Below are 23,636 nucleotides of genomic sequence, written 5' to 3'. Positions count from 1 at the left end.
AAACTTTTATTCTGTGTAAAATATATGTAATATTAAATGCAAAATCATTTATAAAGACAGTCTTCAAAATTGTTACTTTTGTATAAATAAAATCTCTGTGGCACCAATAAAATTGTATTGCATATATTCTACATGTTGCTTATTCTTTTAGCAAAAGGATATATAGTTCTCTGGTTTCTATATCAGTCTTATCCCATTACAAACTTCCTGTAGCAGATATAAACAAAAAGAACTGAAGCACTTGCATTAGTTTGGGAAGAATATATTCCCACATGGGTACAGAATAAGCAAGGTTTTTATAGCTCCAAATATGTTTTCTTATTGAATTTGCACCTGCTTAAAGCTCAGCCAAATTATGGTGCATGGGCCAGTTCTATTTTCCATTTTCTTTGTGAATTAAAAGTAAAATAAACGTGCAATTGAGCCTAGACAGCAGATGGTCCGCAATAGGTACAAACATATTGTACCATATGTCTAAGTGGTACTCTCAGAAAGTATTTGGCACCACTAAAATATTCTATTTGCAATAGACATCTGAATATACATACAGTACTACAATTAAAGATAAAGTGACTGATTCACTGCTCATCATTTGGGAGAAGTATGGCTTGGAAATAGACGTTGTACTCCATCTGGGAAACAGCAGCTTCCTTTGTTGAGCTCTGATGGTAGAGAGGAAAGAAAAGCCAGCATATGATGGGAAGTCTGTGGAGACATTTCTCCTTTTGTCAGACCATTAACAAGTACATGCTGCTTTATTTTTGCCTAGCAAGTGCTCAAAAAGTAGACTTCATTACAAATCTTACTTGCCACCTAAAATTACTTCATGAGTGGATTTTGTGCTTTTTTTTTTATTCTTATTGTTATACATTTGGAGGATATTTTCAAAACCATTGCTTAGGTCTGTTTAAAGAATAGGTCTGTTAGAAAAGCTTTCAAGATATTCCCCAAATTAGAGTAATCTACTCCTTTGTGAGTCTGAATTTTGGTGGTTCTATTCTGTTCTGTGGGGTAGAGAATCGTGTCTCTGCAATTGTCATGTGCAAATTGCATCTCCACACAACCAGGCTCTAAGTTGCAACTTTTACAAATCGGAGGAAACAAAATGAATTATTATCTATTTCTTGCTTACTATATAACACTTAAAACCTTAAGGCTTCTAATATTTTTGTTAAAGCCACATGGGGATCTATGACTTGCCGACGTATTCTAAATAATCAATAATAACAATAATAATAATCAGTGTCTTTTGTATAGTTTCCTCAGTGTCAAGCACAAGCTATTGATTTTCTTAGGCTTCCACATTTATTTAATTATCTAAAATACTTTTACTGTATTTGAATTTATCCTCAAATTTCTGAATGGTGTACCTGAAAAACATCAACTTTTACACTTCTGTAGACATGTATTTAATTACACTTGGTTATCTTTTAGGTAGTATATTTTTAAATCCCATTTTTCACCTAAAGATATTATTGAGGCTTATTTCTTACATGAGCTTTTCCAGGCTATGCATTTTGTAGGCATGATTTGCTTTGATGAAAGTAGCAATTTTAGTGCATCACGTTAAACAGGCCTGAAGACCTAACTCTAATCCTCAAACATTTACTTGCACATGCATCTTGAGCATAATGTGCTAGTCCTCATTACATATACACACACACACACACACACAGATACATAAGTATATGTATTTATTTCCCATATACATATATACATCATATATACATCTCTAAGGTATCTTCCAACTCAAATAGAAACGACTAGAAAATCTGATAAAATAGATACATTGTCTCTGTATATGGATTACATAAATATTTTTTTATCCTAGAATAAAAGAGACTATTTCAGCTTTTATTAAAGCAAATATTTCAGTATTCCAGTATCAAACACTTCAAGGAAATGAATATTTGCAACAGATTGTGAATTAATATAAGAAAACATCTGTTTTACTTTAACTTTAATTTTAAGTAAAGAATGTTCAATAACTATTTCTATCTCTGTGATTACTTTTGTCTTGTAAATCTTTATTCTAGGTTTTTGTGAAGTAACACTTCTTTTCATTATTTATAAGTCTGCTTATGTACAATGAAAGGAGCAAAGACTTCAGGGGAGGTAATTCAATAACTGAACAATTTCCACAATGTCATCAAAACTATAGCTCCCTTTAGTCTCTGCTTAGTCTCTGTATTGATCACATCCTCACCCTGGCTTCTTACTCACTCATACAATGGCTGCCATTGACACCTGGGGCTATGAGAATTCATTATTATTCACTATTATTCCTGTTTCTTATTGGCTGATATTTTTCTTAGGTGGCAATCACTAAATAATTATCATTGTTCTAGACCAATCAGGTAGAATGTAATAGATATCAGAGAGTCAATTAAACTGTTTTTGTTTTGTTTTGTTTTTTGTAATAAATTCATCACAAGATACTTATGCCAAATATCTTGGTTTATCTTTCTACATAAACAGACACAAGACCATTCCCTGTCTTGATTTCTTTTTATAAAGTCTGGAGCTTTAGTTTCTGCATGTAAACATGTCTTATTTTGCTTTTTAAAATGATTCTGACACATTTTTGACAGTTAAAAACCTTTGCTTTTCTAAAATGTCTTGTGATACTATTATCCAGCAAGTGTCTAGAAGCAAGTATTTACTTAGTTGTGTAAATTTCAAATGAAATGGGAGCAGTATTTTTCTAGAAAATTTCATTTGAAGGAAACTTGTGTAATTGCAGTAGAAATAATATATATATGGGTTTTAGTCCTAAATCTGAGGTCAGTTAACTGTATGACCTTAAATTACATTTGTTACCTAACCTTTGCAAATATATATTTTTATCTGCTATATTTGAGTTTTCACTATAAGTTTTATCCAGCTCTAAAACTCAGCCACTTTCTAAACATGCTTTTGACTACCTCCCTGGCTTTCTATAGGTACAGAAAATCCTATTCCTTTTCATAATGCAAGACCACTTCACTATGAATCAAAGAACAGAGGTGTTTTCCACCCAGGTTATGTGCTATAAATAAATAGCTGCATTTCAGATTTTATTTGTAACCTATCATTCCAAAGAGACCAGGAGACCCACATAAGGAAAACTTCAAAGTGCTACAGTAAGAAAGGCATGCTTTTTCTCAAACGGGAGATAATCCACGAGCAAACATAAACATAGTAAAAGAATAAAACAAAAACAACTAAAACCTAGGATACTATATAGAAGCATATCGACTATAAGAAATTTTAGATATTTTTAAGATAATTCCCATTATATAAAAATATTTTACTCTCATAAAGGACTTGTAAATTCTTTATTTCATTTTGTCTCTGTTAAGTTGGTGATTTATGTAAGGTTATTATTTTCCACATTTTTATATGTAAGAATTGTTTTTCAGGTTGATGAGATGAATAAACAAATACTCTGCTTTCAATGACTGATATTAAGATATTAATTGTTATATATATATATATATATCGTCGTCGTCGGCAGCCGTCCGTCTCGAGAGACGATGGTGTAGCTTCTTAAGAGTCTATCTGCACCGCCGAGAATGGTTGTGCAGTCCAACTCGGGAGTGACACTGTATCTGTCTCCTCCCGTGTTGAATCGACATCTTGTGATGACGCTGGAGTGTCCTCTCCAGTGAAGCTGAAGCTACAGAGCCTGGGCAGGGTGATATGGAGGGTCTGCTGTTGCCCATGCAGCAGACCCCCCCTCTCTTCGCAGCTGAAGGATCCAAGGGAAAGACGGAGTCAATACAGCTTGGCTTCAGGTGCGCCACAGGAGTTGCCGGTGTTGACTACAACGTCAAACCGCCTTAGAGACTCCGGCTCCGGATTTTCTGTCAGGGTTTACTCCCTTAGCCTTTCCCCTGAAGAGGTATGCCGCAAGGCAGCGGAGGTTTTTTGGGGTCAGAGTTTTCCTTCTCTGATATATATATATATATACCTGTGTGTGTATATATAAATAATGTGGTCTAACAGTCAATTTGTTAGCTGATTGTGACTAGGTTTATTTATTGGATTATTTTCCTAACCATGCTGATAAAGCCTGCAATGTTCTTAATTCATTGGTGGATAATATGCACATCATTATATGATCTGTTTGAAAATGATAGAGCTAAACCCTACCTTTCTGTGCAAAATATTCTCCTTATGTTATCTGCAAGTGCCTGAAAAAGATTTGAGTTTATGAAAAAGTAGCAGATGTAAAGATGAGACGAAAAAAACAGAATCATCTTTGGTCAAATATTCACTGTTCTTAGTAGGTACTTTTTAATTAATAGGTATTCTGATCACTTTCCAAAACAAAAATTATTTTAGTGGACAACAAAGTATTAAAGAAAGATGAATAAGCACATCTCCTTCCTATAGAATTGGCCACCAAAACATGTCCTTGCATAATTGAACAAAATATCAATATCATCAAGGCTTTATAGTAGAGAAGAAAAGGTAGCGATCGTATATAGCTGAGAATTAAAAATCAAAATGAGCTACATCATAATGGACCCTGAAGAAAAGATCTGCTTATTTGTGGGTGTGCAAAAGTATTTAATTTTGTCCTAACCCCAGATGTCCCAGTTTTTGACATCTCATTTGTTTTTGTCAGTAGGTAAGTCTCTCTGTCTCTCTGCCTCTCTCTCTTTTCTCTCTCTGCATCTATCTTTTTATATCTATTTCTATCTATCTCTTTATTTTTATCATTATATATGTAGGATTGTCAAATATCTATACATTTTTTTTCTCACTGAAGGTAGTTTGCAGCCATGGTATTCCATTAGTTTAGCTAAGTTATCATCTATTACCTGTGTACAAGGGCATCTCTTAAAATAAGTGTACAGACATCACAACTGAGAAATTAACAGTTATACACTTCTAGTGACGATCCACAGGTCCCATTTAAGTTTCATCAGTTCCAATCATGTCCTTCAATATTACATCACATGTCACATTTACTTGTCAGCTCTCTTTAGTCACATTCACTGTGGAAAACATTTGTAGTTTTTATTTTGTGACCATGTTTTTTAGCACTACAAGAAGTTATTTTATAAAATGCCGCTTCAATTTAAGTTTACTAATAGTACGCCATGAGTACTTTTTGTTTAGCTCTTTAAACAGGAATATCAGAGATGTGACATGTATTCTTCTCAGTCTATCCTGTCAGTTAGTGTGTGACAAAATTTGCCCTACCCTGGATCATGTTAATTTAGATTACTAAATGTCTTAATCTGTCAGGTTTTTTAGGCTTTTTATTTATTTTTAAATTATAAGTGGTTTTCAAAATTATGAGTGATAATTTGTGGCTATGTAAAGTTCTGCTCATTTTCACATTTTATACATTACTTTTAGCATCCATTGATACTTGTCTTTATTGGTTGCAAGGAGAATTAGCAAATGGCAATTTTTTTAATTCTATAATTTTTTTCTGTGCTTATTAATTGAAACAATGTATTGAAGAGTTTTCTTTATATTTACATATTTATTTATATTGGTATAGACTTATGGGTTCTTATGTAATCAATGGGAAAAATCTGTTTAAGTGTGTTTTTTTCTCTCAGATTTGTCCAATGGGAGCTAGTTAAAATTGGAACTCCTGACTTTTTAGCATGTCTCTCTCATTCTTGGAAAATTTGCTTTTTTTTTTTTTTCTTCAGAGAAAAATAATCCAGTTTCATTGTATTATTTGTTTTATTTTCAGGATTGGACTGATAATTTCTCCAAAATATATGTATTATTTATGGGAGAGAAAGATGTTACTGTAGGCAGTTGGAGGGGCGGGCCCATTGGGGCTGGGCCGAGGTTGCTAGCTCACTGGTCCAGGGGTACCCTGGGGACTCCAAACCCCCTTGGATGTACGGGCACCATCTTCAGTGTTGGGAGGTGGGCTGAGGGATGCAGCATCTTCAGGTTTCCCGACAGCAAGTCCTTTAGCTTTCCATTCCCTCCTCTCCTGCCACTGACTGTGATAGGTAGACAGTCAGAAAGCACTGGGAAATCTCCCCCATTGGCCAAGATAGCACCGGGGGAGATTCTTCTGTTGAGTGGGCCAAAGGCTAGGAAGAGAAATGGATAGAGATTTAACATGACAAAAGATAACAAGATAACTGGATAGATTAAAAAAAAAAAAAGTTCTCCCTTCCCTGTCCCTCCCTATGAGAACTATGGGTTTGAGCAAGAAGATAAGATGGTCTTTGAGACAGAAACTCACACTTCTCCCAGGCCATAGCACCTGAGAGAAAACCTCTTCTGCTTTTGCACCAGCACCTCTCTCATGAGTGTGACATTTGTTGGGGTGGGCAGCTGACCCCACTTGTTTGGTTTCAGAGAGATTTAGAAACATTTCTTAATATTTAGAACTGCAAGATCTGAACACTAGGTTTGCTCACCATTACTGGAGTGTCTCAGTGGAGAGACCAAGGCAATGTATGAATACACACACACACACACACACATGCATGTGCACACAGACAGAAATATATACACCATGCTCATATCTATGTTTCTTTTCATCTATCATCTATTTGTTTATATTGAAAAACATTGGTTCATACCAACAAGCCTATTTTACCCGAATGCCATACAGTTTGTTTTCCCACTGACCCCTTTTCTCCCTCTACATCCCTCCTCTGACAAGTAAGAAGCCTCACTCCATTTTAGTTCAAAATGCTTACCGTTGTTCTCAGTCCCTCTCTATCTCTCAGTCTTGGCAGGCTTGTTCTTTACTCAGCCCTAACAGTTGGACTGCTGTGTGATTGGTCCTCCATAACATTGCTAGGCCCCAAACACCCCTGGCCACTGCTTTGCAGCTCTAAACCCATGAGGACACCTATAATGACTTTTGGCTCCACTATAGGATTTTTGTAGCTATTAGTTTTGATAGCGCTATCCTTAATACATGCTTCATCTTCATTGTGATGATGGTGGTCTAGAGATGGAGATTAAAAAAATTGCTAACAAAAAGGTAAGAACCATCACCGATAAGGCAGAATATTCTGAAAAGAGTTGAAATATATTCATTTATTTATTGAACTAAGGTATGTATGAATAATATATATATATATATTTTTATACACAAAATATTAGATATTATATAAGTGTATATACATCTGTATATAAATATATATGTCTATTCATGTACAGGTAATCCCTGTATAACACGGTTGTTAGGTTCCTAACAAGTGCCGTGTTATGCGAATCCGTGTTATACGAAACAATGAACTAGTACAAAAAGGGGAGTTAGGTTGCAAAAGCTAAAAAATATATATTATACTTTTATAATTAAGAGAAATACCTTTATTAAAGCAATTTTCATCAAAAGTATTACATAGCATATGAATTAAGTAATGTTTTCTTTGTCGTCACTACTGAGCTTCATTAACCCAATGCATTTTCTTTTTGACAAGATATCCTCATCCTCTGAACTTCCTTCAGCATTATCTTGATTTCTATGCTCTACTTTTTGCAAAAAATCTGTTATTTTAGATTTCTTGCTTTTAGCTGAGACATCTTTATAAATTTTGTTATACTGTGCTAAGCACTTTTGAAGTTCTCTCTTAAACTTTGTGCTCCTTTTGGTGCAAGAATCTTCACTTAAGAAATATGACTCTAACTGTTTGGCTAATATAGGCCTTTCTTTATGCTTTTTTGAGTAAATTGTTTAACTTCTTCGTTTTCATCAGTGCTCTTGTCCCCTAAGTTATCTTGGCCCATTCCAGTTGTCATTTCCACCAAAACTGCTTCATCGGTTTCTTCTTCTACCAGCAATTCTTGGGTATCTTCTACAGTCATATCGTCAAAACCTTCCCCTCGTAAAGACTCAGTAAGTTCTACTATTGCATCCATCCTGTGTTCTGCTGAATTTTGCTTTGAATTGACTCCGGTCATATATTTTCCCAACAAGCACTTAATGTCAGTTTTATTTCTTTGATGGATGAGTTTATTAAATTAACACAATCCAAAATTTTATCATGTTCAGTATTGTACAGGGATTTCCCTAATTTCAATGTTATATGGGAGTTTTCCCCAATTCTCTAACCGTGTGAGAGCAAAACCATGTTATAGAAGTATTGAGTGATATGGAAGATGCCAGTATGTATATATACACATTATATGTATAAATATATATAACATACATATGGAGAGAGAACAGAGACATATAGATTATCTTCTATATGTCAAGATCTATGCTAAAATTTATGAAAAGGTACATAACTGGCCTGCAATCAAATAACTAAAAAAGCAATCTATTTAAATTTTATTATAGGTGTCATACTCTTAACTACTATGCTATAATGTTGAAGGTTTATATATTTATGTTATATAAGTGTTATAATATATATCTTTGTGATATTTATTTATAATATTTTATAATATATTGTTATATTATAATCTTTATTTTATTGTGCCTAAATTAATTATTTTGATCTCATTAAAAGAGTGTAATTACCTCACTATTTGAAGTATATTTCAATTTTATCTTTGATAAAAAAGGAATAAAAAGAGGAAAAGAATTACTGTCCACTGTTGAGACAAAGTAAGATAATAACAATAACAATAATGTTGATCATAATAAGACTTTTAGGTAAACAGGTATCTGTATAGGTACTAACTGAATTCACCATGGTTATATCTTCAAAAGAAATCTACTAAGCACCTATGTGTAGAAAAACATAAAAACAGTTTATTGGCTACCTGATTGTTCATTTCCTCTTTCAATAAGCAGAGAATCCTTATCAACAAAGACCTCTGTCTTTGAAGATAATTTTAATCTCCAATCACACAAATAGTTTGTAAATTGTAAATTACTTTAAAGTACAATTCCATAGTACATAATAATTTAATAGGGCCCTCTAAGGCAGATTCTTTGTTTAAGCTAAAAAACAATAATTTCAGAGGAAATTATTTTCTAAGTTATAGTTGAAGAAAGGCAAAGCAATTTTCTGCCAACAATTAATTATTGACTATTCTGATGGTAGCATATGTTAAAATGAAATTTATTATTCTATTTTAGGTTTCTGGATTTCCAGTTTATAGTCTAACATCATTCCTATGTTTGATTTCTGTTAAGCCAGTTGATGAAGGGGATTGCATGTGTTTAGAGATCATTAAAAAAGAGTTTACATTTTGTTTAGTTTTGACATACAGTGTATACTAAAAAGGCAATTTATTTAGAATAATTAATGCATTTTTCTGTTTCTTGTTTTTAATTTGTGAAGTTGTATTTTTCTATTGTTGATATATATAATTAGGTAGGTCTTATGTTAATTAAGTGATTAATATAGTGCCATAAAATAACTAGATATTATAGTGTATTGTACTCATACAATTTTGTGAACTGAACAGTGACCTGAAAATTCAACATACTTCCCTATAGCTAATTTTTATTAATATAGCTTTTATTAGCAAGGTATTTAATTATATTAACAATAATACCAGTGAACAAATAGATGAACATTTGATTGTTTGTAGTGTGTCAGGCATTGTTCTAACCCGCCCTTTTCATAAGTATTTTGTCACTCTGTAGGAAGGTAATCTCAAGCACACTGTTGGTAAGTAGCCTGTCTAAGTCACACAGCTAGATTTAGCAGGCCTGAGATTCCAAAACAATGTGTCAACGTAATTAAACATTACTTAACATATCGATGTTTAGTATTGGGTAAGATAAAGACCTATTTTTGTGTAATATATTGGGTTGGCAAAAAGTTTGTTTAGTTTTTTCTGTACATGGGTCTAATAGTGCTTATTTGTCTTTAACTTCATTTGAGACAATTTTTTTAAATTGTATTGTGACAGCTGTCATGTCAGTGTGCATTTAAAAAATAATAAAAATAGTGAATTTTTGTGCAGCCATTTTAATATTAAAGATGGGAGAAAATAAGCAAAATTTTTGGCATATTATGCATTATTATTTTATGATAAGTAAAAACACAACTGAAACGCACACAAAAAATACTTGCTCAGTGTATGGAGAAGATAATGTGCCTGATTAAATTTGTCAAAAGTGGTTTGCAAAGTTTCTTGGTACTACTGATATTTTGTCCATATAATTCTTTACTGTGGGCTGTCTTATATATTAGAAGATGTTTAGTAACACCTCTGGCCTCCACCCTCTAAAAGCCAAAAGTGGGAGCTAGCCAACATAATCAAAATATCCCACTCAATAAAGTTATATGTGAAAATGAAAAAAAAAATGTTTTTTTTATTTTACAGTGAAAAACATAATAGACTTTTTGTCCAACTGAATAGTTATTGCTTAGAATAATGTTTTTTATATTTTCATTCTAAATTAAAATTACATTTCTAAATTTCTTTATTGCACTTACAAGGACTTATTTTGGTTAACTATATGTATTAGTTACCTATTGCTGCTGTACAATATTCGTCGTCGTCGGCAGCCATCCGTCTCGAGAGACGATAGTGTAGCTTCTTAAGAGTCTATCTGCACCGCCGAGAATGGCTGTGCAGTCCGACTCGGGAGTGACACGGTATCTGTCTCCTCCCGTGTTGAATCGACATCTTGCGATGACGCTGAAGCTACAGAGCCTGGGCAGGGTGATATGGAGGGTCTGCTGTTGCCCATGCAGCAGACCCCCCCTCTCTTCGCAGCTGAAGGGTCCAAGGGAAAGACGGAGTCAATACAGCTTGGCTTCAGGTGCGCCGCAGGAGTTGCCGGTGTTGACTACAACGTCAAACCGCCTTAGGGACTCCGGCTCCGGATTTTCTGTCGGGGTTTATTCCCTTAGCCTTTCCCCTGAAGAGGTATGCCGCAAGGCAGCGGAGGTTTTTTGGAGTCAGAGTTTTCCTTCTCTGATGTGCCCTGACTGGAAGATTGAACCAGCGACACTTAGCTCGCAGGCCGACGCTCAATCCACTGAGCTAAACCAGCCAGGGCTATGTACAATATTATAATGTTATAAATTTAGTGGTTTAAATAATGCAAATTTATATTTTCTTCCATATTTACCTTATCATTCTAGAAGACAGAAATGTTAAATGGTTTTCCTTGGGCTAAAATCTAAGTCTGTGCTCCTTTCAGAGGCTCTGTGGAGGGTCTGTTCCTTTCCTTTTTCTGTCTCATAGAGGTTGACTGTAGTCATTGGTTCATGGGCCCATCCTCCACATACAAGCCAATAGTTCTATCCTTGACCTCTGTTTCTATTGTCCTGTCTTCTTCTCTTTGACTCTCCAGATTTCATCTTATTAGGACCTGTGATCACATTGAGCTGAACTGAATTATCCAGTATAATCTCCCCATTTTAAGAACCTTAATTTATCTACAGAAGTCCTTCTTTTGTAACAGCAGGATAGCAACAAGCAATATCAGTGTGCAATATCAGTGTGTTGACTCATAGTACACAGTACAAATATTTACAGTGAGGTTAATATATTCTCTAAATGTTCAAAAATTAAAAATATACTTCTGTGATACATAAGTTAAAAACAGAAATCATAAAAAATATTGTTTTATGAAAAAATATCAGAAAAATAACTTTATTCACTTAGAATATTGGTCTGTTATCTTAGAATTTAGAAATAAGATTTTCCTCCAAGGGAAAATTAGAGTTTTTAAAAGATCACCCCATATATGCCAAATTTCCTCAAAAGCATAGAATGACTCCCTGACCAATGATTCAAGAAAGACTGTGAGAAAAATTTGTTGTTGAAGAATTATTTAGTGTGAAATGCATAAAAAAAAACCTGTATCATATGTTATGTGTCCATCTACATTTATAAAGATAAGATGGCTAACAATTTTTACTATTTCTGCTATTAAGTATATATCTATTGAGTAGATGAGTGCATATGGTTAAACCATACACACTGAGCCTTGAAATATAGTCTGTTATTATGGAGAAAAACAATTAGATAAGGTTATCCTATATCTGTCATTATATCTCTCATTATAAACAATATTGAATTCTGATTTATAGATGCATTTTTTTTGAGATTGCTGGTGGATAGTCATGCATAGGTGATATGGTCATTGTTAATGTATTTTAAAATCCAAGTGTTGAAACCTACAACCCTTAACGTTAGACTTCAAAAACATTGTGAATTCATGATGGTAATACTGAATATCAGCTAGGAGATGACATCTGCTAGCATCATCTCTCCTTCATCAGATATCTTGTATCATAAGCATATAACCTTTAATTTATCAATCATAACATATACCTAAATAATGTTTATATTATTCTAGGTGATCTCAAATTTGTTGTTGCTGTTTAAACTTCATGCTTTTAGGAAATGATGCTCAAAGAGTCAAGAAATAGAAATGAAAAAAATAATACTGTTTCAATTATATATTTTCTCTTTTTATCATTTGATATTTTTAGACCTGGTTCTTTGTTTATAAAATAAGTTTCTATAATCTCTTGACATTACAAGTAGCTTTATAATTTATCTCATGCTAGACTATGAATTCCATGCCAGAGGGATTATATATGTTTTTTGCTCACAATTATGTATCTATATTGTTCTAGTTAGATAAGTTGTTCATTTAGTATATGTTAGAGAATAATACATACTGTATTAGAGTAAACTTGTGCATATCATTAATATTCAATTACCATTCATTATTTTATAATTCATTCATTTGAATATGTGTACACACATAATTATAGGCATTAGCATATGTTATATGCGCATATACATACATATATATATATATATATATATATATATATATATACTCACACACAAATAAACATAATTACAAGAGAGTGTTTTCAATTACAGACCATTTCTCAAGAGAAAGGGATCCTCTGGGACACACAGAGAGTGCATCTGCAAATATAGGTCAATCTTTTATTCTCTGCATCTGTTTGAAATCCACCTAAATGATCAATTTTAGGTTAAAGATAAATTTAAGGTATTTCTATTAAGTTTGGAGTTGTATGGGTTACCTGTCAATGTAAAGTCTGTATATTGATTTCAGGGTCACCAGTACACTCTCAACAGCATTTGATTTTAAAGACCAGTAGCAATTACGTTTTGCACTTATTTGAATTAAGACATGGATTCCTTTTTAAGTTTCTATTATATGTCTTTCAACTGAAAGCCTTCAAATTGTATATAGGCATCTAAATTAACAATCAGTTTCACTTCTTTTATCAGGGTATTTTTGGTAGTGTGATCTATAGCTTGCTCTTCAGAACTCTGGCATGTTCTGTGTAATATATCTGACAACAAAGATTTTGACTTGGTGATCAATTTGAATACTGATCCTTTAGGGTTTACCTTTGTTGAAAGTCAGAACACACAAAAGTAACAAAGCTAACATAGGCACATTAGTCCCTGGCTGGTGTGCCTCAGTAGATGTGGTGCCAACCTGCAAACCAAAAGGTCACCAGTTCGATTCCCAGTCAGGGCACATGCCTGGGTTGCAGGCCAGGTCCCCAGTTTGGGGAGCACAAGAAGCAACCACACATTGATGTTTCTCTCTCTCTCTTTCTCACTTCCTTCCCCTCTCTCTAAAAATAAATAAAATCTTTTTAAAAATGTCAGGGATTAGCAATGTTTATCACAAACACTTATTTGTGGCAATATGCTTATGTAGGCAACATATGTATTTTACCTGGTTTCTAGTCTCTTTTTATGTACTAAATTTCAGATCTGTTTTTAATTAGGTTAGTGGATAAATTCTTCATATCACAATTCAAAAATTTCATGAGATTTGAAATTTTAATCCCTGTAGTAAAGGCTGATATCTTATTAAGACTACCTCCAAGTTTTCAATAAAGTCAGATGCTGACAGAATTCAGATACAACAGTCTGTCCTTAGGAATAGTGTTAATTCAAAGTGATATAATAATCTACTTAAAATGTGGTGTTTTATGTTTGTTTTTTAAGTGCAATTGTCAATTTAACACAAAATTTATTCAGTGTCAGTAACATTAATTTTAATATTTTCACAGGTAAATTAAAAATGATTATACCAATGATATATATATGTGTGTGTGTGTGTGTGTGTGTGTAAAGAAAATTCTAAATTAATAATTTTAAATAAAAAAATTCTGCATTTTGAAGTTTGTTGTAAATATATTTGTCCTATAATTTTATAGTAACTCTGATGTTCAAATATTTTATTTTTTTACTTAATACATAGAAAATATTAAAGCATAGGTTTATTGTTAAATTATACCAAATGAGCATACATTATTAAATAAAAATGCTGGGGGGATTAATTACATTGGTATCATCTAGTAATATGTTGCATACCAGCTATGCTCTTCAGACTATATAATATGTACAAAGTAATGCAAAATGTAAATGAATAAACATGCTATCATGACTTTTGAAATTAATATCTATAAGAAACTCTAATACTTTACTTCTATCACAATATAATATAATCATGAAGCAGGACTGTCAATGCATTGGTATGAAGGCATAATCTTCCACATTTAGATAAATTGAACTTATTTTTACAGTAGTGCTATAATTCATATGGATATAAGCAATTTGAAAATAAAAGTTAAACTCTCTACAGAAAGAAAACCCTCAAATCTTAAAAACACACACAGTACTTAAAGTTATTATTTTGAAAACATTTAGAGTATTTGAGAGTGTCATTGAAAGAAGACAAAAGAATTCTCAACAATTACTTGATCATAATTCAATAAAGCGCCAGGAAATCTGGCTTTATTGTATGCTCTTTCCAGCTAACAAAAGCAATTTGTAGGCTGGAAACAAGTCATGCTGCACTGGCTTTTGAAATAAATTGCAGATGCAGTAATCCAAGGCTCACACTTGAAGATATTGGCATTTTTTTCTCAAGTTAAATGTGGTGGAGCCCATTACATTTGTGTCTTATTAACAAGCTTCAAATAGGGCTATGAAGCACTTTGTTCTCACTTATAGGAAGCCCTAGAGACATCCTTTTGCTGCTAAAAGATGCATTTTTGCCACATTGTTTGGTAACTTTTCATTTACTTCAATAAATGAAATGAGGGAGATTTTGAAGTGTGTTTAAAAGGAAAGAAAACAATTATACGGTGATTTATTTCCCTAATCAAACAATATGAAGTGGCTCAAAACAAATGTTAAATATATATTTGTCCCTGAGGATTTTGTAATTAAAATGGACAACTTTTATTAAAAATTACATCTTTGCAAGTAAAATGCAATATTTATAATAATAAATTTCCATCTAATTTTGTAAATAAAAGTTAAAATATGAACTAGCTCATATAACTGTGATGATTTTCTGTAAGGAATTGTAGCGATATCTTTAAAATTGTGAAATTTCAAAGAAAAATTTTGAATCAGGTTCAAAAATACTCACTTGACTTCCCTAAGGCGTAAATACTTCAATAAAAGTGTTGTCATTGTTTTTTAAGAAAGCTAAGTAAATAACTTACATATAATAAACCGATGTTTGAAAAACAAAAGCCATGTTTTATTACTTGTTTTATGATACACAGCAGAAGGAAAGAAGGAAAGCCTACCTTTTGCGACAGCATGGATGGAACTGGAGATTGTGATGCTTAATGAAATAAACCAGGTAGAGAAAGAAGAAACCATGTGATCTCACCTATAAGAGGAACCTAATGAACAAAACAAGCAAACGAGCAAAACGGAACCAGAAACCTAGAAACAAGAAACAGCCTGACAGTGACCAGAGGGAAGCGGGGAGGAAGAAAAGCGGGGGGAGAAAGAGAAGAGTCTAGTCAAGGAACACGTATAATGTGTTGTAACATGTAGCTCCAGAGAAGGTATAAAATGACATCTTGGTCTCCTTCTGTGCACTATGATGCGTCTTAACTCGTGGTATTTCCAAAATGGACCTTTTTTTTTTTCCAGTTCCTAACATTAACAAGTAAAATTTCATTAATTATGCACCTAACAAATAAGTAAATGAATGCATCAAATGAATAAATGACTAAAATGAAAATTGCTTTGATTTTTAGCATAAAAAGTAAAAAAAAAAAATCTTACAAATATTTGGTGTAGCAATTATTACATTTATATTTGCTTCCATTAAGCACTCAAACAGCAAAAAGGATTTGGTATCACAAAAAGTACATTTGTGTTGAACATGTTTGTATTTCTAAAGGCATTCAATAATGTTAACTAACTTAAAAAAAAAAAAAAAGAAGAAGCTTATGCTTATTCACTATTACTCGTGTGCTCCAAAAAATGAAAATCACCGACTTAGCCAAGCCTTCTTTAGTAGCTGAAACTATTAGGGTCAAGAGACATTAAATCCCTTTGCTTTTTCACACAGGTAATTAACAGCAAATCCAAGAACTGGTCCCCAGCCTCCTGGAATGTAATCCAGGGCATTATTCTTTAGAATGCTCTGCCTTCTTTTTTGGACCATTCTTCTCAGTGAGAGTGAATACAAAGATGAAGAATGAATGGAACTGGGAGGGTTGATTGTCAGAGTTTCCGTGAATAACCCTGAGGTTCAAAGCTTTCAGAACAGTTCTGGTGAAAGTTAATGACCTGTTATTTTGTTTCCTTATAAATCATTGAAATGCCAGCATACAATAGTCAAGAGTTTAGTCACAGAACATAATGTAGCCGGAGTTACAAGGCAACACAGTTGTAGCTGAGGGGGCTCAGTGTGACCAGTTTAAAAAGTAATATACAGAAAGAGTGGTGATATTTAGTTTAATTTTTTTTTTAACTTCTGGGTATTATGAAAGGGAAAATAAAATAATTTCGGAAAAAGAATGGGAAAGAAAATATAACTTTGCAAGTAAAATAGTACATTTCAAGATCAAATGGTAAAAACTACAATGAAAAGAAAGAATTTTCATAGAATTTCTAGTATTTAGTTGCACCACCTAAAGCTAAATAAAAATTCACTCATGTCCTTACAGAATTTACTATTCATAAGGGAGAATAAATACCTGATAATACAGGATGGGCAAAAGCGATGGTTTACCGTTGTGAGGACACGAAACACAGTTTATTAATTATTTTGTTATTTCCCATATGAACAACTGTATCTATTGTACTTTTGCTTCATCCTGTATTTAACATATTATTAGAGATTGTTATACGTTTGGTAATGATCTAAGGGTTTAGTAAATAACTTTTAATTTTTATAATAACCCAATGAGGTAGCTATTGTTTTCTTTATTTTTTTTTTTTACATGGGAAACTTGACAATTAAGTAAATTGTCCACGGTGCCATAGGTAATCATAGGCTATAATGAAGTTCACAGTGGTCAGTGTCGCTTCAGAGAAGTACTGAGCCAACATCATGCTTTACTACCTCTGAACCACCATGCTATCTATACTTAGTGATAATATGAAGTCTGCATTAGAGAAACTGATGTAAAACAAATAAAAAAATAAACTCTAGCAGAAAGTGTCCATTACTTTCAACTGGGGACAATGAAAGCTTTACTAAAATAGTGGCACTTAAAATTGGCTTAGGATACCTGCAGGCAGAAAAAAATTGATACATGAACAAATACACAACAAAGTAACTATTAATAAACTACCTCAATTCACATTGTAGCCACAGAAAAATCTTGCAACACAGTCCCTTCTAAAGTTAATGTTTAAATTTTTCACCTACTAGTTCTTCTTGTCTACAATCTACAAGATTCAATAAAACTACCTAATCATTCATTTATGTACTAGGCTCAAATATGGAGAATTTATAGTATATCCCAAGTTCCATCTCTAAGTAAATATGCAACAAAAATCCGGACGTAGTCTTTGCTAATGCAAAGTAATATTTTATCTATAATTTATGTTATTTGATGGAAAAATCAAACCAAGTCTACCATGGTTTATAGAAATATTCCTATAGAAAGAGAGGCTGAAGCAAGTACTGGAATATAACTAGGAGTAAAATAAACTAACACCAAAAATAACATTCTAGGTGAAGTAAACAAATACAAATTATGGAGGAAAGATGATGCAGCAGTCTCTAAACCATTTGCTCTATCATTCAAAACAACCCTAATGCTACCTGTTAGTGCAGCGGTTCTCAACCTGTGGGTCACGACCCCTTTGGGGGTTGAACAACCCTTTCACAGGGGTCACCTAAGACCATCAGAAAACACATATATAATTACATATTGTTTTTGTGATTAATCACTATGCTTTAATTATGTTCAATTTGTAACAATGAAAATACATTCTGCATATCAGATATTTACATTACGACTCATAACAGTAGCAAAATTACAGTTATGAAGTAACAATGAAATAATTCTATGATTGGGGGTCACCACAACATGAGGAACTGTATTAAAGGGTTGTGGCATTAGGAAGGTTGAGAACCACCGTGTTGGTGAAACAAAGCTTTTACAGAATGTAGAATCAGTGTCCACTGTTATTAACTGGCTCTTTTACCTCCTAGCTCTTATCTATGATTTCTAAAAAGACACAGTATTTTCAAGAAACACCAATGTGGCCCAGGAAGGACTGCCACACTTTATCTTGAAATATTGAAGAACCTAAAAAATTTTACAAAAAAGACACTAAAAATGATCTGTGAGCAAATCAGGAACTGAACTGTACTGAAATAAATGTATCTTGTGCCATATACCTGCTAAACAAAGTGACACAAAATCAAAAGTGACATGCTCGCATATCAAAGAAAGAGTAACTCCTGAGAGACAAAGTCACTGGCAAGCTAGCCAAGGTAACCTTGCCACCTGATTAAATGTTACAAATTGCATGTCAAATGTTGCTTACAAGTAAAAAATAATTTCAGTGAAAAGTAAAGTTATGTTGTAAAAAACCTTTTCCTCTTTTTAAAAGTTTTCTTCAGTTCACCCAGCAGAGTAAGACACTCACTTTTTCATGCCCCTTTAACACTTTGTACAAGTGAAAATTATAGGTTTTCGCAAATTTATCACAAATTCCATGTTTATATATTTCCCTTAGACACTACGTTTTGAAATATTTCAATCAATCATGCATGAATTAATTATTTATTAACTAATCAATTGATGAGAAGATTGAACCTATATGCTTATGGAACTCATATATTACTTTTAGAAAATTATTATTTTGTGAATGACTAATTAGAAGAACATTAATTCAGACAATTTTTATAAATTATTGAAGTAAATCACTTAGAAATAGTGAAAAAAGTTTGAAGGGAATAAATAGGCTAATGAGAATTCACCTCTGGGATTCAAAGGTTTTTTTTCCTTTTTTTTTAAATGACATATATTGTGAGTTTATTTCAATGTATAATTATTACAAAAATACAAATACATTATCTTCATTGTGTAACATTCCAGAATATGCATTTGTTTCAACTATTGATTTTTTTATTAAATTTACTGGGGTAACATTGTTTAATGAAATTATATGTTTCAAGTGTACAATTCTATTCTATATCATCTGTATGTTGCATTGTGTGCTGTTTTTCATGTTTTATTTTCAAATTAAATAACAGGCATTTGCATTTACTTTTTCATATGAACTAAAGTATAACCAATATAAAGTACAATATAAATAATTACATAGCATTTTTTTAGAATATTTAAATATTATATGCTAATACACATTTTATTGTGATTATTTTAATTTTGTTAATATTCATCATTTTCCAATAAAATGGCTTAAGGTGGTTCATGCTAGCATATATTATCACCCTACATATATATCAAGGCATTTTTCATTAAACAAATATGTTACTCAACAAATAAGTACTGAGAGCCTTTTCTTTAGAGTACCAGGGTTTTAGAAATTTAATGAACTAGACTGACAAAGCCTCACTATTTTACAGCACATGTTCTAGTTCAGAATTTTGTCAGTAATTAAGCTCATGAGATTCAGATCTATTCCTTTATATTATACTGTGCAATGCTAGGACCAGGTTTCAAACCACAATTTTGTGGTGGCTGACTTTTCTAAAATTTCTGTCAAGTGACTACACTATGTGAAAGATAGGACAAGGAAAAGACAGGTACACTTTTTCCTTTCCTTCTGATGGCTTTCTAGTTGGTGCTCTGCATCCTTGAATCTTTACCTTGGAACCATCTGGGGTTTTTTCCTGTTTTTTTTTAGCGCACAAAACAAATCTTGTTACATTTTCTCAGAACTATCATTGCTATCCAGACAGTGATCCTTGCACAGAACCCAGCTCTTCAAGGTCCCTGCTTGTCAATCCTGAGGTACCATCACCAGCCAGTAAGTATCTCTCACTGAGATCTGACCCCAAGTTAACAGGGACTCTTTTAAATATTATTTGTGTTTTTTGGGTACATTTATTTTGCCTTTCCAAACACCTCAAAACTATGTAAACAACATTCTATATTAAAATCTCTCTACTGAAATACTTAGCACAGTTTCACTTTCCCGGATTGAACAATAATTGGTATTAGATTCCGTACTTGATATTATTGAGTAGAAATGATCTCAAGAAAACAAATCCATAAACATGTGATTATGGGTTTGTTTGGTTATGTTTTGTTTCAAAGGCAGTAATGAGTTTCTAGACAATGAAAAATGAAATATTAGATTTTCCTGATGATAAAACTTATTAAATTAACACCTGTTATTGACTGAGAAACAACAATTACTGAAGTAAGTGCAAGGTGTTGGAAGCAAGAGATTATGGTACCACAACTGTTGTGTTCATAATGATGGCTACAGGGTAGTGAGGTAGAAGGCTTCATTGTGAATGTCCCCGAAGAGCTTATGTAAAGGAAATTACAAGCTTACAACTTTACATTTCAACTCACATAATAATCAGAGAACCGGAGTGCTTCTATGGCAGATTTAAAAGAACCACTTAACCACTCATATTTCTATAGCTGTAGGGCAGAGCTCCCAGAATATCAAATCCAAAATGTAACTTATATAGCTTTCAAAATTGCAGCTTATGTTTAATGCATAGATTTATCCAATCTCTTGGGTGAAGCATTGATTTTGAAAGAGTAGGACCCTAAGATTACAGGCACACAGATAAAATTAGATGAAGCTGAGAATATTGAATTCTTACATTTTTTCTGAGCTGTCCTTGCTTGCGGAGAGATGTCCGCCCTAAGGATACCAGTGCCCTCTAAGGTCTAAGGAGATAAGTTTTACCTTCCTAGAAAACCCTTTATTAATCTCATCTCAGACAGCTGACTTGCAAAGGTCTACTTGTATCTGTCTAAACTCATCCCAACTTTTCATTATATCCTCTAGGACAAAAAAAAAAAAAAAAAGATATATCTCAGGGAGATAACTACATTACTTGTCAGTGTAGATAGGCTACCCTGCAAAGTCATTCCCATATTAGTCTGCTTTATATCATAAAACACATGTGAATAAATTTTGGAATTCTAATAATGGTAGAATAAGAGGAAAGGAATAAAACTCCATAGTAAACCAAATTAACATAAACGTACTTACATATATGGGTTTAAGATGTTAGTTTGCTCAGAAGGATTGGCTGTGAGAATTTGCTTGATTGTTTGACTGAGACTTGGCATTACTGGTGACCTATATGTAATGAGGCAGGGGGGTTAGTACTCTTCTAGTATAATGTAAGAAAAAAGTATTCCAGGATTCAAAGCATTAGGTGGTTCAATGTATTTGTCATATGCTAAGTCTACCCATTTGCTAACTCAATTCTCCAATCAGGGGAGTGAACCCAGTGGCACTGTCTTCACAAAGGCATTAAGAACTGTAACAATGATCGCCAGCACATGAGAAATCTCTGAGGTAGATGTTCTGTGAAGACTGGGTATGGTGGAGGGAGAGACTATCTTCAATATGGGCTTCAGAATTGCAACGGCATCAGAGAGATAACATGTCAGAGTAATGAGGTTGCGTGGCAGCACTTAATTGCAAGAGGTAAGTGATAATAATGTTCTTAAAGAACAATAAGGAAGAACTGGTAAAAATATTTAAAAGTGGAAGGTAATATAGCATTCTGAGGGGATTAAAATATTACTGTTACCCTCAGATACTTGAAAATTCTGGATTGGCAATCCCATGACCTCTCAATTTAAACTCACTTGGTTGGCCTGCACAGAGGCAGATGGATCTTGGGAAAAGATTATGAATTTCAGTTATTTTATGTGTATGTTTAAAACAAGGTATCTGTGCAGCTATTAGTCAAGAAAATACTTTATTACTTTTTTCATATAGAAAGTCCACTAGAAGTAGGTTGTTATTGCCTGGAAGGTACAATAGTATACCTTTATGATCTGTTTTCAAGGCTATATCAATTTTCCTACTTTTTCCAGTCTAGGCTATAAGAATCTTGACAGTGTTGACAAACCACAGAACAATTTATACTGTTCACCTACATTGGTGAAACCTCACTTATAAAATGTTATGTGCAGGAAGTAGCATTGTCTGTAAAATTCTCAGTAAGAAAAGTGTGAACCAGAGAGGTTCAAATCAAAACCCACAAAAATTGTCTTGCCATATTAATAAATATTTTAGGTGTCTGGCCTAGAGCATGTAAATATCCCATTCAGTGCACTTCACATTATTTACTTCAAAAAATGTGTCAAATGTATTATGCTTATAACAAATAAAACTGCGAGTGTTTGAATGAGTGAGGCCAAGAGCAAGAGAAAGCTCGTCAGGAAGTCCAATCTTCAATAAAAACTATGGTGTCTTGGGCTTTTTGCACAGTAGTTTTGTTGGTATGTAAGCTGTCCGTGGCAAAAAGGTATGCTCTATGAAATGTTTGGTAAGGCACAAAAAAACATTTAGGATTCCTAAATATGTTTTGAAGTAGCATCTTACCCTCTTCTGCATATGGCATTTTAAAAATTTTCTTATGAGAAATACTTTCTGGCTTGCTACTGGGTCCTGTATAAATTGAACATGATCATGAGACATCAAGGGATCATGCAACTTGACCTGACAATTTGGATTGGGTACCCTCTGACCCACCAAATCATAAGGCAGGGCATCCACAGAAGCCATCAATCATCCTATGTAAGTGATGCATACAAGATCAAGTTCAGGCAGGTAAATGAGGTCCAAAGAAGATGAATAAGCAGGTGGCTCAGACTCCTTTAATATTGTCTCTCAATAAGTCTCCACTCCTCCTCTTATGGCCTCTTTCAGAGTTCTTTATGATAAGTTGGCTCAAGAGTAAATATCTTAGGACCTTTTTTACATAATGTATCCAGCCCTATAGAGACTACTTCAGTAAAGAGACTCAATCAGAAATGTGTCCTTGACAGACAATGATGACTGAAAATAAACTCTGTAGTAGAATATCAATATGCAATATATTTTAATATTTACTTTGTATCTAGATATAGTCATATAGATCTATATTAATTATAACAAGTAGTTAATGGTTTGAAACTTGGAAAATTAGGTGACAACAGAATTAGAAAATTAGTGGCAATGAGTTGAGAAGAATATATCAATGTACCTCTGAGATGAAAAGAGTATAAAGATATTTGCATGCCATTGAGTGCTTACCTTATAAAGTTTATTTAGTTCAGAGGATGCTTTTCCTAATCAGCTGGGCAATATGACCTCTCTTTTGGATATCGGTCAGCCTCTTTCTCCAGCTGCCTTGATGCTAGCCCAGTAGGCTTAATTACAAATTAGCCAGACTAAAAAGAATAGGGGCTCCCCATGGGTTGAACAACGTGAAATTTCCTCTTTAAGACTCATTTTGATATGTTCGTTGCTAAGTTCTTAACATTCCAACATCAGAGAACATTTCTGAGACCCTGATACAG

Source organism: Furipterus horrens, unplaced genomic scaffold (genome assembly GCF_987537825.1).
Source record: "Furipterus horrens unplaced genomic scaffold, mFurHor1.1.pri manual_scaffold_12, whole genome shotgun sequence".
Classification (NCBI taxonomy): Eukaryota; Metazoa; Chordata; class Mammalia; order Chiroptera; family Furipteridae; genus Furipterus; species Furipterus horrens.
This window is presented reverse-complemented; position numbering follows the sequence as displayed.